The following is a 4,097-nucleotide window of genomic DNA, read 5'->3' as shown; positions in this document are numbered from 1 at the left end:
CTCTGTGGGTCCTGTATGTTCACTTCATACAGTATACAGTCAAACGGTCGAGGCAGGAGCAGTTATTTGCCCTGTCTAGTCTTGCCATGTTAAAGGCAGATTCCATTATAAGTTTTTTCGAAGGCCATCTTCCTCTCTGAAGCAATTGGTATTTCCAGGAACAGTTATGTCTCACTGTCATGAAGAAAACCCTAAATTATTTCAAATGCCATATTCTGTAGATCTTTGAAAGGTTTGAAGAATGCCTATCAATTTGAAATGTATGTATATATGAATATCTAGAAAACCTAACTAACCAAACTATAAGTTTTGACTGTTATAGGTAACTATCTACAATATGTACTTAATTATATATTACATCTTAAAATATGCTATATAAGCACAATACCTAAACAAGAGGTGAAATATACATATCACAAAATTGACCTTAAATTTGTGTCAATAAATGAAAATCCATTCAAATAAAATGTACTCATTTCTATATGATAAACCCCCATTTGTCCCTTAAAAAACATTGGTAGTTTTCATTAACCATTTATAACCAATGCCACTTAAATGAGTACATTTGGGGGTGCTGTTAGAATTATGGGGATCATGAGAAAACAGAAATCTGGCCAAATTGTGCCATCTAATACCTGCCCTGACTTCATTTAGCATGAACCATGAACTGGAAGAATATACTATATAATTCTTTCATCCTCTAATTTTTTTTTGGTCAGAGTATTGTATCACAGGAACAGAAAGGAATTTAGAAGAGCAAGGAGGAAATGAATTCTGAGAAAGGTGTAAGTAGCTAAGGCTCATCTTATTGTGTTTCAGAGTGGAGCAAGGACTCTGCAAGGATATGGGCTAGGGACCATGTCTGTGATATTTTGTTTGAGAATACTGGCATCATTCTACCATTATTCTGAGAACTTTGTTGAAGTTGAATTTAAAGATCACAAACTGATTTTTTGATGGAGGAAAGTAGTATGGACAAACTTAAGGTGCAAACATTGAAGAAGCAGAAATTGTTAGAGAGATTAGACTCATCACAGAGACTTGAGCTCTGCACTGGAACAACAGAGAAGACTTTCTTGAGGGGTCACATACAGAAGCTGATACACTGTGATCCAAGAATCTGGTCTATATCTGCAACTAGTGTCAGAACTTGGCCTTGGGTCTTCATAGTATCCATTTGCATTGAATATTTGTCATGAAATGTGGTTCCCAGAAAGGGATGGTCAAAATGAATGCCCATAGAGTAGTGAGAGACATGCCCTTGGAGTGCTAAGCAAGGCAGAGTGAGAAGGATCCACAAAGGGTGCTCGACATTAACATTCAAGCAAGCATTGGTATTTTTTCTCTGGTTACAAAACCTGATCTCACTCTTCCAAATAGTATAAACAATCAGCTTGAAGTTGATGACTACAGTCTGGTGAATTGAAATTTAATAAGCTGTCTAGATACTGCACATTTGTTTACTAAGCAATTTGTATAAGAGATATTTATACACCAATCCTAAACCTTCAGAAATTAAGGAGACTAGGATTGTGGGGAAATTTTTTGCAATTATTTTAACATTGAGACAAAAGTTCTTTTAAAAATAAATAGAATATTTGGGCAAAATATAACCATCATTTACTCATTGTCAAGTTCAATGACCAAAGAAGTCCTGAGCTTTCCAGCAAGGCCTTAAGACTTCCTCTAAGGGAAAGATTTCTCTACAGTGGGAACTTTTCTGGCCCTGAGTAGCAGGTTTAAGGATGCTGCAAGCAGTACCTGATTGACAAGCCTTGTCTAACTCAACTTTCACAATAATAATTGTTTTTCAACATATTTAAGGTCAGATGTCCAAATGAAAATGTTATTAAAATTGCCTACATGGACCAGGACAAACTTGTCAGCTGCTGCACTAGACTGTTTCCTGTCTGGCAGAACTCCTCTCTCCACCTTCTTTCTCAGGAGTGTCCTGCATGGCTCTCTGCAGAAGAATCTTCAGAGTCTGCCTCTGGAATCGGTGTTGCCTAATGGAGCCAACAAGGAAGTAAATGATGGGGTTGGCACAGCCGTTAACACAGGGTAATAATCCTGAGATTTCAAAAGCACTATAAGGGAAACTACTTTAAATCTCATCCAACTTTAGTGGAACCAGTAGATCCCATAGGACAAACCAAAGAGCAGGAAGACCAGCACTGTGAGGGCAATGGTCACATACAGCCTGGTAACAGGAATCCTGTGTGAGCCACAGGAGAACCTGAGCATCAGGGCCAGGCTGAACGCTGAGAGGACCACAAGTAAAACAATTAACCAAGCAAAAGTGATGAAATCTAATTTCTTACACCAAGCCAAAACTAAGCCATTAAAGAAGGCACCACATGAATTCCCTGCCAGGAGGCCCAATATCAGAGACAAGGCCCAGAGCAGGGCACACATGACAGCTGATTTGAAAGCGGTACCATATGGGCCACAGGGCAGACAGGCTGCGCTCAGTGCTAATGGGACTACACATGCTTAGACTTGCCAAATAAGCACAATTTAACACCACCAACAAATACATGGACACATCAATAAGACTTATATGAAAAGGAAGTATTTTGTCCAGGAAATACAGAGTCTGAAAGAAGAGGAAGTCGGCCCCAGCCAGCTTGAGGATGTAGACAGAGAAGGCATTCCTGTGCATGTGGAAGCCCAGGAGCCACAGCACAATGGCATTTCCTGCCACACCAACCAGGGCAATGATGACTATAAGAATATTCAGGGTACAGAACATTGTGGTACAGTATAAAGGCTGATTGTAGTCAACTTTCATTCATTGCTGTGCCGTTACCCATCCAGGCTGGGGTGCTTAGTTGCATGTTTGGGGATTCTTCACTAGTGTTCCTGAAATGAAAAAGAAAAGGCATGAGCACACACTGTACACTCTCTGACACCATCCCTCCCCACCCAACTCTTTGGGAATAACTGACCCTGGCTCACAAAGAGTAGGAAACAGCTTACATAAATTAAATCATTTGTCAACTTTTAAAATTTCTTGAAGATTTTACTGACTTGGGCTATGAGGTGGTTTGAAAGAAAATGGCTCCCTTAGGGGGGTGGCACTAATAGGATGTATGGCTTTGTTGGAGTAGGTGTGGCTTTGTTAGAGAAAATATGTCCCTCTGGGGATGGACTTTGAGGTCTCCTATGCTCAATCTATGGTCAATTTGGGGCACTGTTCACTTCCTATTGCCTGTGGATGAAGAAATTTCAGCTCTTTCTCCAGTACCATGTCTGCCTGCACACTACCATGTCCTACCATGATCATGATGGAGTAAACCTCTCAAACTCTAAGCCAGTCACAACTAAATGCTTTCCTTTATAAGACTGGCATGGTCATGATATCTCTTCAAAGCTATAGAAATCCAGACTAAGATGGAAATTGGTACCACACACTGGTGTATTGTTTGAATAGGCCTTTCCACACTTTCATTTGGTGGCATTTGGACTTCTGGAGTTTGTAAAGTTTCAAGCATTGCTCAATGGACCATACTAGTAAGAGGATGGAAGACAGTGGTCCTGAGGGTGATTTGAACTCTGGGGGCCTAACTCAAGAAGTGTCAGGAGAGAAGAATGTTACTATGTTGACTAGAGATCATCCTTATGATCTTTTGATGAAGAATGTGGCTGCTTTTTATCCTTGTCCATAGAGTCATTCTGAGGCTAACATGAAGAGCTTTGGATTAATTCTATTGGCAGAAAAAAATCTCAAAACATCCTAGTACAAATTCTGTCATGTGGTTATTAGTGTTCACTCTAATGAAGATTTATAACAAAAGGGGAAAACCAAACAAGGAAAAATACAAAGTTTTATTTTTGAGTAGAAAAGTAGCACCAGAAAGTGGAATAGAGCTACGTTCTGTGCTCAAGGAGATAAACAGATTAATAAATGAGCAAAGGGGTCAAAACCAGGCTGGTGATATCCGCAGAGACAGCTGACCTGAACAAGGGGGAGCTCATGGACCCCAGAATGATGACTGAGAGGCCAGCATGGGATTGATCTAGACCCCCTAAATTTGGGTGTCAGCAATGAGGACTTGGCAATCTATGAGGCCTTGGGAGGTAGATCAGTATTTATC

At 40.1% G+C, this 4,097-nt stretch overlaps 1 pseudogene; it reads right to left on the bottom strand.

The window, feature by feature from the left end:
- Positions 1 to 1,894: 1,894 nt before the first annotated feature.
- LOC101832055 lies at positions 1,895 to 2,752 on the bottom strand (annotated as a pseudogene).
- Between the last annotated feature and the right edge of the window lie 1,345 nt (positions 2,753 to 4,097).

The sequence above is a fragment of the Mesocricetus auratus genome, unplaced genomic scaffold (assembly GCF_017639785.1).
Source record: "Mesocricetus auratus isolate SY011 unplaced genomic scaffold, BCM_Maur_2.0 Super-Scaffold_100030, whole genome shotgun sequence".
NCBI lineage: Eukaryota > Metazoa > Chordata > Mammalia > Rodentia > Cricetidae > Mesocricetus > Mesocricetus auratus.
The sequence above is the reverse complement of the archived record's forward strand: the minus strand, read 5'-3'. Positions and strand labels throughout refer to the sequence as shown.